General features: G+C 39.6%; 1 protein-coding gene across 13 annotated transcripts in view; it reads left to right on the top strand.

Annotated features, from left to right (window-relative positions):
- Nucleotides 1–13,612, top strand: part of bbx (BBX high mobility group box domain containing) — a 139,177-nt gene that overhangs the window by 86,810 nt on the left and 38,755 nt on the right. The gene's annotated exons all lie outside the window — the stretch shown is intronic.

Consider the following 13,612-nt stretch of genomic DNA (forward strand, 5'->3'; position numbering starts at 1 on the left):
TTTAGCTGTACTGTGCCATTTCCTGAGCCCTGAGTCGTCACTGAGCTTGGCATTGGGTGTGTCCCTGCTCTGGGAGTTCAACTGCCCAACTTCGGCAAGGCTCATAGTGCTGTGGGCCAAAGCAGCACCTCTCCTGGTACAAGTGCGCTGACAAGAATGGGATGGTCAACTGAAAGGCTTAATTGATGACTGTCAAGGTTCTGTTTAAATTAAGCACACACTATTAAAAGCATTTAAAACAACTTTATTAAATCAGTCCAAAATCCCTACCTACCTTTCTGTCAGCAGCTGATTCCTCTTATTCATTTGAGTTGGCCTGCTGTTTTGATCAGGAGCCTCGGTTTTTGCTTCCCTTATAGGATATCTATTGACAGAGCCATTGAGATATTGCTGGGAGGTTTGCCCCATTTAGTCTGAGATTTACCACTATGACAGGGTGATTTGTGATATGTGGCTTGTATATTCTGCTTTCTGATTAGGAATATCTCAGATAACCAAATGATGGAAATAAAAATAAGGTAGTTTACCTCCGTTTGCCTTATTGAATTTCAAAGAATGAGAAAAAGAGTTTGTAATGATTTTTTAAAATTGTTTCTTCTCACCTGATCAACACCTGCAGCTGGCTGATTAGTAATTTGGCCAGTATAAAGTATATTACTGCAACTAGTCATTGATGGAAGATATTTTACAAATACGTAAGAATTAATCTGTCACTTGTGTAATTGTGCAGCAGATTACCGTGTAGTGCATTATTCATGAATTCACAGCAGTGATTCTTAAATAAGAATTCTGTAGCTACATTTCATAAATATTTGAAGGATGCATACTGTTTTTGAATATATCTGTGTGCCTTCACAAGGCTTCTGTGACTAAAGAGTTGTAATGTGCAACTGAGTGGTCACTTAACCCATTTAACCTGTAGATTGTTAAACTATGAAAGCTTGTTTAGCACTAAATTGAAGCATTGATTCATTGTTTTCAGTCTAATGTGGCAAATATAAAAGTACTCATTGTTGTTCCAACTCCCAGGGTTTCAAAGAACTTCCATTTTTCAGGTGATTTAAAAATGCTCTGATCAAATAGTCTCTTGTTGAAATTGTTCTATTAGCATTCCTCAATATTTATTTTAAAATATAAAGCTTGCTCTTCTCTCTAAGAAATCACTGTGTCGCTGGCCTGTGCCATAGAATAGAATGAAGTTAACTTCTTATCTTTGTTCATATTTACTTTAATGCCAAAATGCCATCTAATCAGTTTCCTTTAACGGTGCATTCTGTATAAAGTATTAAATGTGTTGCATTTCTACACACCCATTTCTTAGCTGTAAAATTTGAACTAGTTATATTGCGGAGAATTTTGCTAGTAACCAGCTTACTTTAAATTAACAAGCATAACAGTGTATTGAAATGTTTTGTTTGGTGGTACCTGTTCAATGACTTCTGAAGGTCCTTGCAAGCAAAACTACAAAGTTCAGTTCCTCACTTCGATCAGTTTTCTGCTAGACAAAGTTTTTGATTTGTTGGGCTGGAGCTGGTTGGAACATCCTGGCGTGACTGCATGAAATTTCTCTATACACATTTCACTAGGTTCAACCAATACTGGATATCCTGATCTTGTTGCTACTCTCCTCAAGTGTTTTGTTGTCTGCTCTGTGATGATGATGCTTCGTGGAGTCAGCATGAGGATTAGTAGTATTTCTCTAATACTGGTTAATATTCCTTTTGAGCCTGTATCAGTTTACACCTCGGTTTAGTAATAGAAAATCCATTCATTTCACTTGAAATAACCTGCCACGAGGTACAAGTACATTTTTTTGCTGATTTAATTTTGGATGGGTGTTTTTTTTTCTGAGAATTTTGTGATTTGATTTTTTTTTAAATTATTTCTTTCACAATACTAGTTTTTGAATGTCTAGGAATTTCAACGTCTTTCCTTATCCTTGTCAGTTTGGACAGGCTAAACCTGGGTGTGAATTAGCCAGCTGTCAGTTTTTCTGCTGTTTTTGTGAACAAGGCTCATTCTGGTCCAGATAATGATATTATGTAGCACAATATCATGTCGTAGAATTGGATTTAATGGTTTTTATGACTGTGACTAATGTGTTATTAGAGTTCAGTCAAAAAATATGCTAAGGGCAGCCTTAGAAACAAGTAGGGAAAATCTTTTCATACATAAATCTCCTTGAAGTGAGCCTTGCTACATGAAGCTTAACTGCAATTGCTTATGTTGATGTACTCTTTGTATGTCTCATGAGGAAAGGGCAAGGTTGGAAAAGGTCTTATTTAAAGAAAATATTTTTACATACATAGTAGGTATAGAGTATCACCAATCAACCTAATGCAAATCAATTGACAAGCTAATTATTTTTCAGATTGCCACTTACAGTTAGCACAGGAATTGACAATGAGTTTCATTAGGTTCTTGAAAGACTGGAAAGGATGAGTAGTTTTCCTCACCTAGAAAATCAAAGACAAAAATAGAGCTCATCCACTCTATTTTGGCCTTTAAACATTTGATGTGTTTCAGTGAGATCCATCCCCATTCTACTAAATTCCAGTGAGTATAGGTCACCGAATTATAGGAAAGATATCAATAAATTAGAGAGAGTGCAGAGACGATTTACTAGGATGTTACCTGGGTTTCAGCACTTAAGTTACAGAGAAAGGTTGAACAAGTTAGGTCTCTATTCATTGGAGCATAGAAGGTTGAGGGGGGATTTGATAGAGGTATTTAAAATTTTGAGAGGGATAGATAGAGTTGACGTGAATAGGCTGTTTCCATTGAGAGTAGGGGAGATTCAAACGAGAGGACATGATTTGAGAGTTAGGGGGCAAAAGTTTAAGGGAAACATGAGGGGGTATTTCTTTACTCAGAGAGTGATAGCTGTGTGGAATGAGCTTCCCGTAGAAGTAGTAGAGGCCAGTTCAGTTGTGTCATTTAAGGTAAAATTGGATAGGTATATGGACAGGAAAGGAGTGGAGGGTTATGGTCTGAGTGCGGGTAGGTGGGACTAGGTGAGATTAAGAGTTCGGCATGGACTAGGAGGGCCGAAATGGCCTGTTTCCGTGCTGTGATTGTTATATGGTTATAAAAATAAATAATTTTGACATGTGGAGCTGACTATTGAAGACAGAATTCCCTTTCCTAAGGAAAAAATAATCTTTGGAATTCTCTACCCCAGAGAGATGTAAATACATAGTTGTTTGAGGAAATTAATGACAATGGTCAATAGCTTTTGGACTTGGAAGAAGTTTGAGGGATATTTAGATAGAACAACTGAATTTTTAAAAAGAAACAGTTAATGTTCAATGATAATCTTACTGAATTGTGAATTCAAGGGGCCTTGGGCCTCCTGGAGCTCATTTCTTATGTTGTACGTTTAAGGTAGTCCTTTTTGTAACATGTTCCCTCTTAAGAGGACATCCTTTTAAGGTGAGTGGAGGAAAGTTTAGGGAGATATCAGACATAGGTTTTTCTACAGGCTGGCAGGTACCTGGAACACACTGTTGGAGGTGGTGGTGGAGGCTGACACCTTAAGGAGATTAAAGAGACTCAAATAAACACATGGAAGAAAATGAAGGGTTATGGGCCATATAGGAGGGAAGGAATAGATTGATTCTGGTGTAGGTTTATATAGGTCAGCACAACGTTGTGGGCTGAAGAGCCAATACTGTGCTGAACTGTTTTACATTCTATGATTTGTGTTTGATTTTGCTCAAATCGATAATGGTCAGTTATCCTAAAGTGGAAACATTGATATGCAGTTCTGTTTTTCTACATGTAGAATAAAGTTGTATCTTTTGAGAGATTACTGTGGTTACTGACGATTTTGATATTAATAGTGAAGAGGCTGTCGCAGTAGTGGTGGAAGCAAATACAATAGTCGTGTTTTAGAGTCAATAAGGTAGACATATTGGAATGTGGAGAGATATTGATCGTATACAGGCAGAAGAGATTTAGTTTAAATTGGCATAATTTTAGGTGTAGACATCATGAGCCAAAGGGCGTATTTCTGATTTGTACTGTTCTATGTTCTAATTAGGGTTTCAAGTTACAGTTATCATTGTTTATAACTTTCCTGTGATGTTGTTTCATGGGGAGCCGGAGACCTATGCTCCATTTTTTTTTAAAATGGAGGTGAAATGTATCTTTCTTTTGGAGGCCATTCCAAACATGAACGTGTAATTTTTTTAAGGACTGTTCATTTCAGTAGTTTATATGAAACATGGAGTATGGTTTTAGATGGCACTGGTGAAACACAATGACAACTTGCTAGTAGGAACCAAAACTATTAACTACTTTATAAATCTCACTTTTTCTTGGAAACGATCACTGCCATCAATAGCCTGCAACTTGCCTTTCAGATTTGAGCTTTTGAATCACCTGGCATTTTTTTGCAGTGTGAACTGAAGTCTCAAAGGTGCAGGATGGTTATGGTGTGGCGAGTATGACCTGAACCGAGGCGGCGGGGTCTGAGTCTGAGAGTGGGGAATGAGCCAATATTTTGTTACTAATGGAATGAACTTGGAGCTGATTCAAAGGAGCTGGGCCCAGGACCAAGAGCAGGGAACGACGTGCTGTTGGGCTGATTTTTATTGCCTATTGCTATTTACCCATGGAAAAACTGATGTTGAGTGGCTGCCTTGAACTGCTACAGTGCTTCTGGTGAAGATACGCCAATGGTGCTGCTCAGTGCTGCATTCCAGGATTTAGACCTGGCATTGATGAAGGGCTGACAGCAAATCTCGAATTTGAAGAGTAATCTGCAAATATTCAAATGTCCTTACAGTCCTTAGTCCTTAGTAGTACATGTTCTGTGTTTAGGGGATGCTGTTGGAGTAGCTTGTATGAATAAATGCGCATTTTGTAGATGGTAGGAATATTTCATGATAATTATTACCTACTTTGGGTAGCGCCTTCTGCAGATACTACCAATGCTGGGTAGGAATAAGTCTGAGATGTATTCAACAGAGTCCACTACTCTCTGCAGCTTTTTATGCTCCTGTACATTTAAATTACCAAACCATGACTTCAGCCACTGAAGAGCTTTCTTTAGATTCTCATTGACTTGGTACCACCTACGAGGTGCCATGTTCAGTCAAGTGCTGCCTTGATTTCAGTTTCTCCTCGTATCTGAATTTCAGCTCTTGGCCCACATTTCAGCCAAGGCACTTGTGGGGCTCTGAGCTGAGTGGTCCTGTTTAAAATGAAGTCGGAATAAGTGAATAGATTATTAGTGAGTAAGGTCAAATTCTGCCCCTGCATCACTTGGAAATCTCATAAATTCAAGCATTGTGAGCTAGGTGGGCTCCCCTGTGCTGTACGTTTCTGTGACTGTGATGGGTAACAGGAGAGAGATTTATCGCTGATTATTTTTACCCTACTGCAAAACATGGACGCTGAGAGCAATCATCATATTCCAGCCGCTGCCCAGCTGACAACAACTAACTCAGCTGAGCTGGGACAGGATCTGGGAATTCCCTGACATGTGATTTGTGTATTCACTGAATAAAATCACTGAGGGATGTTCTTAGACTGTTGGCTAAAATTAGGTATTCACCTAAAATAACATTTGGTGCTTTTAGCCAGTCTTTCATGATATCATCTTGGAAGCTTCACTGTAATTGCAGGATAATACTAGGCTCTAATTTTAGCTTAGTAGCAATTTGACATTTTTCCTTTTTGATTTTAAATTTATGTATCCTATCAAGTATAAAGTGGCATAGGTACAACTTATTTCATTGAAGGTACTTTAAATCTGTGGCATTTCTAATTTAAATCTGCAAATGGAGTATTTCTCCAGGAAATTTCACATCCTTATCGGTCGCAGATGGCTGTGACCAGCTTTAGCTTTTCATTTTCCTTTTTGTAAGAGAACTCTTCTGGTTCATTCAAGAAACATTTTATTCAAATTCTACATGAATTGATAGTGCCTGCTTTATCAGGTAGACTTTAAAGGCTTTCATATTAGATAAAGGAAAGGCTCCTATGTAAAACCTGGTACTAGAAATGTGATGACTGAGAACAACAATGCCATTAAAGTGACTAGGTTATTGAGACTCCAGTAACACTCACTTGGCTATAGGACTCATCATTTGTATGTTTGGCATCAGCCTCTAACAAACATTGCTGTTCCAGTGTCTTCAAAAGGAAGATATTGCCAGGCAGATGGAGGAAAAGATTTTTAAAAATGCTCATATCTTCCTCAGAGAAAAAAACACATCCTCGTTGACAGTTTGGAATCCCTGGCCCATGACTGCTTAAAGTGAAGACCCTGCATTCAGAATGCTGTTGAATACCTCGAGTCTGTGCATTGGGAATACACAGAAGTGCTGCATAAGTGGTGCATCTCACCAATTACCTACCTGCCTGCCCGGTGAAGCACCTCCTCCCCCACTTATGGCAGAGTCAGTAATTCCCATATTGGCCTTCAATCACTCCTGAACCCACAGAGCTAAAGCAGAAGCAAGTGGTCTTTGATACCAAAGCACTCCCTAAGGAGAAGAGTAATATTGTTCAGAGCCAGATAGTTGTAGGCAGTTTCTCATTCAGGACAAATCTGCACCTTTACTCAAATGTAATGACATTGTTAGTGTGATATCAGAATTTACATTCATAGCAATTCAAGGAGGGGTTGAGGAAAATATGTTTATAAAGAAAGATGGACTCTGCTGCACTGATTTTCTTGACCACCACACTAGCCAAGTATACATTTGGTTTACATTTTGACCATCCACACTGAATGGGGAAATTACTTATGACCTAGACTCGTAGGTGTAGGGTGGTTCCTTCTGCACACATTTTGCAAGAAAGTGAATCTCAGGGTAATATGTGGTGACATATACCATCAGCGGCTGCTTTTTTAGGGACTTCCTGTACCTAATAAAGTGGCCACTGAGTGTATGTTTGTTGTCTTGTGCAGCTGCAGCCCATCACTTTGAGGTTTGATGTGTTGTGCATTCAGAGAGGCGGTTCTGCACACCACGGTTGTAATGCATAGTTTTGAGTTACTGTTGCTTTCCTGTCAGCTTGAACCAGTCTGCCCATTCTCCTCTGACCTCTCATTGACAAGGAAATTTTGCCACCAAACTGCCATTCACGAGATGCCCTCGGTTAATGGTAGGGGTTCATTGGCATTAAAAACCCTCCTGTCCAGGAGGTGTCCAGGTTACCTGATGGGTAACAACAACCTTTTGACCATGTCTGCATGCTTTTATGCATAGAGTTGTTACCATTGATTAGATATTTGCATTAATGAGCAGGTGTACCTAATAAAGAGTCCGCTGAGTGTAGTAATAAGCTGTTTCTCATTCAGGAAAAAACTGCACCCTTGCTCAAACTAAATGATGTTAATGTCATCATAATTCACATTCAAAGCGATTCAGGGAAATAATTTTGTAAAGAAAGCTGAGCACTGCTGCACTGATTTTCTTGTCCACCATACCAGCCAAGTATGTACCTACTATCTACCTAGAATTAAAAATTCCTTATTATCTCAATTAGTAGGTACAGGCTAGTTGCCTCTGCACACATTTTGTACTGAATAAACCAAGGATTGAGCATTTGGTGTACAGCCAATTATCGAATATTGGGTGTGTCAAAAAAGATCAGCTAAATGAGATGCAAGTGTTTTGCTTTGCTGCTGCTTGTGCTTGGGGGGGCTTTGGGGTGTTAATATTTTACTGTCACTTGTTCTTTGGGGCACTTTTCCGTTTTTGTGGATGTCTGCAAAGAATAAGATTTTCAGGTTGTACATGTAGTACACTATCTGATATTAAATGGAACTGTTGGACTCCTTATTATTTTTGGTTGCTGAACTTAAATGGAGATGAACAGCAAGGCCTGCTTGTACAGGGATTCCCCAACATTATGCTTTTTCAATTTTACACCAGCTGGACCCCTGCTTCGGACTCTTTCTTAGTAGGGATTTCTAGCTGGAGACTGAAGGGTCTTTTTTTTTTTGTTGATGCTTATTTTAGCTTTTCTAATTATTTATGAGTGTTCAAATTTGTTTTACATGAATATTTTTTTCAAAATAAACTTTAATTCAGTGACCTTAATCAGCTAACAAATTGTGCAGAGTTGCACAGGGACATGCATTCCTAACTTCTGTGTCAGACCTCCTATTCAGTGCACTCGCTCTGGGATGGAGCTCACTTGCACTGACCTGAAGGATGGGGATACAATACTGTTCCTTGTGGCCCCTTAGCTGGTGTCGTCCATAAATGGTGTCATTGACCGCAATTGCAAAGGGTCTATGAAGTAAATAGATGTTTTTTTAATACATTATTTTTATATTGATATATTTAATTACACCAGCTTCATGGAGGAATTGACAATTCCGAGTTCACTAATCAATCCACAGTCTTTGGGATGTTGGAATAAACTACATCAGCCAAGGAAAACTCATGTGATCCCAGGGAGAATGTAGAAATTCCAGGCCGCACACAGGGTCAGCAAGATCTGTGAGGCAGCAGCACCACCTGCTGCACCAGTGCACTCCTCAGAAGCAAGGTGCTATGTTATATTCTGTTACAATGCGTATCATGGAGTTTGCAAGTATTGCTGCACTTGTGCCCACTTCGTCCTGCCTTTGCATGAGAGTGAATAAGTAAGTAGGAGTTTAGACACTTCCTATGTAGAATGTTTAGCTTCTGACTTGTTGTCATTTCCATAGAATTTACTGAGTCGTGGTCAATAATGTACGTCCAGGAGTTTGTTTGTGGTAGATCAAGCAGTTTTAATATTGAATGTCCAAGGGAGCTGCTTTGGCTCTCATGTAGGGGAACATTGACCAGCAACTATGGCTTTCTTCATGTGCCATGGACTATTTACATCCGCAAATATGTGAATGGAGCTGAATACTGCAAAAATCTGCCAGTAGCCCTTAATAAAACAGTGGATGAGCAGCTGATGTTAAAAACAAGCTGCCCTGGGTGCTTCTTCAGTATTGTTCTTGGGCTGAGTTGATCAGTGTCTAACAGCCATGACCTTTGCACCTCCTGGACAGGAGGGTTTTCACTCGTTGACTTCAGTTTTTTTTTATAGGCGTTCCTTTGTGAAATGGTATAAAGTTCCTTTGATTCGAGGCAGGAGAATCATGCCACCTACTGGTCCTGGGTAAATAGAACTTCAATAAGCCTGTTCAAATGAATTAAGCATTGTCAAAAGACGTGAAGTTATGAAAAACATTCGCTGGTGATCAGCAGAGGGAAGTTCACATTGTTCAGGAATGTGCAATCAGGAAAGAACAGTGTACTGTAAACTCACACATTATCGCTAGAAATCCACCCTTTTTGTATGCTTAAGCTGTTCTGGCAGAAACCAAGCTGAGTTTATTAGAAATAATATTTCATGGCACTCTTGTTTTACTACTTTTGTTAATAGGATAATAATTGTTTGGGGTTGAGGGGACCTTGTTTATTTTTTTTTGGATAGAAATTCCTGGGCAATTTTCCATAATTAAGTTCTGATTATGTAATATTGATATTTTAACAGCTTTTGTAAATGCAATGCCATTTATTCCATTGTCGAGCATGGTACCTTTTTTCTGGTCATTTTTATTTTGTAAAAAATCTATCTTGGTAAATTTCTTGTGAAACTTTATTGCTTGTGTTTATCATTTCACATGAAAATAGTATTCTGTTATGTACTCAGATGTGCTGTGATATTGATTAACATCTGGATGTGCATCAGATAATTATAAACTCAAACTGAATACAAGTTGGGAATTGGTGTCCTGGACAACCATCCATGTCGGCACTTTCAGGGGATTTTTTTTCTGATGTCAATTCTCATGCCTTTTTTCTAAATTACATTTAATTTTAAGGCTTAATAAACACTGACAGTGGGAGTAGATTGGAATATCAGAAAGAATAGAAGCCTGTAACAAAGGTAGAGTAACCTAAATATTTCAATAAATTTAATATAAGATTGAAGGTAGAGATAAAAGGGATTAAGTGGGCCAACAATAGGCCACCTTCTTCCATCAGCACCATTGGCATTCTCTTCCATTTCTCTTCTGGGTTGCTGGCACTGGAGTGAGCTGCTGCTTTGACAGCAACCTCAGATGTTAACAATACAGGGAAATGTGGCATTTGTGCAGACATTTGAACACTGGTATAGGTTGGTTTCCTCCATCTTGAGAGGGTGGGTGGGATTTCCTGCGTGGGTTTCACAGAAAAGATCTGGCGTGAAGCCACACTTTTTCCTCCTACAGAGCATATACTATTTGCTTTTGAAACAAATAATTAGTGTATATCATGCTTCCATCCATTTGGTACAAGTCATCAAAGCTTTCTATCTAATTCAAGAGAAAGCCTCAATATGTACCAGCTAGAAATTCAAAAGAAACTTCCTTTTTGCTACTTCAATGATTGAAAGATGGACTTCAAATCAAACAATGTCCTCACTTAGAAATTTATTTTCCTTTCTCCTAAATACTTGATCTTTTACTTTATTGGAATACACTCATAAACTCTGCATAGGAATTTCCTCACTGCAAGCACTCTGGCACGTCAGGAAGGCTACTCGGTGTAATCAGGGATCATTAAATAATGCTGACCTTCCAAAGACACCTCTCACGCTCAGATGATAACAAGTAAATGGAGACCTAATTTCCTCTAAAGAGATAGTTTTTATATTGGTGTTCATTTTATTCAGAATCCTAGTATCACCTTCTGCACAAATGATGAAATGCAGAATTACCGTAGATGTTGGATTATAAGCCGCTACTTTTTTCCCACATTTTGAACAGCTTTGAACACTGCGGCCTTTACTACGGTGCGGCTAATGCATGGTTTTTTTTCATGCCGCCAAAAGCATTTTGCCTCGTAACAGTAGACCAATAAAATTGATGAGTAGTTCACAGAGGTCCAATGAAATTGTACGATAAATCAAGCGCACTTTCACAATTAAATTATTGTAAATCAGTCATTTGTACTCATCCTCATCAACATGGAAAACACTCGAAGAAAAGCATTGTGCTGCCTTTATGGCAGTTATTTAGTTTATAATATTTTCGCTTAGTAATTCATTTGTTAGTTAAAGTTAGAAGTGTTTTAACTATATTTGTTTTCTGTACTACATCCCGGGATGTTATGACGTCACACCCGGTTTCACCGCGTCTTGTGGGAAAAATACCGGTTTGCGATAAACGGGAAGGCGGGGGGCGAGCGGCGGAGCCAAAACGCTGCTTTTAAGTTAAAGGCGATCAATAACTTCTCCTGGTAGGCTGCAGTATATATATTTTTTACCAGTCGTTAGGAGATATTGGAATGTTGTTCAGTAAAAAAGTATACGCAACGTATATTTAAAAGTAGCCGCGTTACAGGCACGGTTCGAAAAAAAGCATTTGCAATATGTATTTGTTTATGTTACCATATGGATTTAATTAAAAGTTTAAAAAATCGTCACGTGTATATCTTTCTGTGTAAATATCTCATATTACAACGTGGGACACCTGCGGCCGAAAATCCGGTGCGGCCTAAAATCTGGTGCGGCTTGTACAAGTACAAAATTGATTTTCTTTCTAAAATTAGAGCCAGCGGCTTTTAATCAGGTGCGCTCTGTAGTGCGAAATCTACGGTAATCAAATTAAGATTAAACCATTTTTTATTCACCCAATAAATACTTCTGTACTACCTACCTTTCATCCAGGAGACGGATGGGTAGTTGGTTTTTTTGAAGTGAGGATTGTTCCAAATGCCACAGGGAGCCAATCACAAGCAGTTCTGTGCCAATGTGATACAATTTGCCACTGCACCATTGTACTGTTAACTGCAACAAGAAACGGCAGTAGTGGAACAGTGCAAATAGATCAGATGAGCAAGCGTGTACTGCAGAGCCATGGCCAACTCCCATTTCAGGAGTCTGAGAACAGATCACTCAGCTGTCATGACATCCCTAAACACTGGCATCTATGGAATCCAGAAGCATAATGGCTGCAGACAGACAGACATACTTTATTGATCCCGGGGAAATTGGGTTTCATTACAGCCGCACCAACCAAGAATAGTGAAGAAATATAGCAATATAAAACCATAAATAATTAAGTAATAATAAGTTAATCATGCCAAGTGGAAATAAGTCCAGGACCAGCCTATTGGCTCAGGGTGTCTGACACTCTGAGGGAGGAGTTGTAAAGTTTGATGGCCGCAGGTAGGAATGACTTCCTATGATGCTCAGTGTTACATCTCGGTGGAATGAGTCTCTGGCTGAATGTACTCCTGTGCCTAACCAGTACATTATGGAGTGGATGGGAGTCATTGTCCAAGATGGCATGCAACTTGGACAGCATCCTCTTTTCAGACACCACCGTCAGAGAGTCCAGTTTCACCCCCACAACATCACTGGCCTTACGAATGAGTTTATTGATTCTGTTGGTGTCTGCTACCCTCAGCCTGCTGCCCCAGCACACAACAGCAAACATGCTAGCACTGGCCACCACAGCCTCGTAGGACATCCTCAGCATCGTCAGGCAGATGTTAAAGGACCTCAGTCTCCTCAGGAAATAGAGACGGCTCTGACCCTTCTTGTAGACAGCCTCAGTGTTCTTTGACCAGTCCAGTTTATTGTCCATTCGTATCCCCAGGTATTTGTAATCCTCCACCATGTCCACACTGATCCCTTGGATGGAAACAGGGGTCACCAGTGCCTTAGCCCTTCTCAGGTCCACCACCAGCTCCTTAGTCTTTTTCACATTAAGCTGCAGATGATTCTGCTCGCATCATGTGACCAGTTAGTGCTCACAAGACAGCAGTCTGACCTTAGATGCCAGAAGTTTGAGCTGGTGCACCATTCACACATTGGTAGCCTCAGCCTATGCAATAGCGGAAACTGACTTTTGTCATCACGTAATCTACCTGTGTTGGGTCCGTGAGCAAAGTCGTGAAACTAATAAATTCAAGCATTCTAAAATGGAGAATCTTCATACCCATCCAATTCATATGCAGTATTGGAGGTGCCATGCTCCCAGGTGACTTAACCAGGATTTCCAGAGGCTAGACAATGCTCCAAACATTTCTGGGCTCTCCGCCCAATTCATCATCCAGGTTCTCTCAAGCAAAACTGCTGCTAAGACTAACCCTGTGGGGAGCTGACATGAGCTTCCCATTCCCCAGCCTACCTGTAGACCTTTAAATTACATTCTCGTGCCTGGAAGGTGCCAGGATCTGAACTAGTTGGTGCACTCCTGAGATATATTTCCGCAGCAATACATAGAGGTACCAACTAGAGAAGGGGCAGTGTTGGATCTCCTGTTAGGGAATGAGATAGGTCAGGTGATGGAGGTATGTGTTGGGGAGCACTTTGGGTCCAGTGATCACAATGCCATTAGTTTCAATATAATTATGGATAAGGATAGGACTGGATCCAGGGTTAAGATTTTTGATTTGTGAAAGGCTAACTTTGAGGAGATGTGAAAGGATTTAGAAGGAGTGGATTGGAACAACTTGTTATATGGGAAGGACGTAATAGAGAAATGGAGGACATTTAAAGGTGAAATTTTGAGGGTACAGAATCTTTATGTTCCTGTTAGGTTGAAAGGAAAGGTTAAAAGTTTGAGAGAGCCATAGTTTTCGAGGGGATATTGGAAACTTGGTTCAGAAAAAGA

The sequence above is a fragment of the Hemitrygon akajei genome, chromosome 5 (genome assembly GCF_048418815.1).
Source record: "Hemitrygon akajei chromosome 5, sHemAka1.3, whole genome shotgun sequence".
Classification (NCBI taxonomy): Eukaryota; Metazoa; Chordata; class Chondrichthyes; order Myliobatiformes; family Dasyatidae; genus Hemitrygon; species Hemitrygon akajei.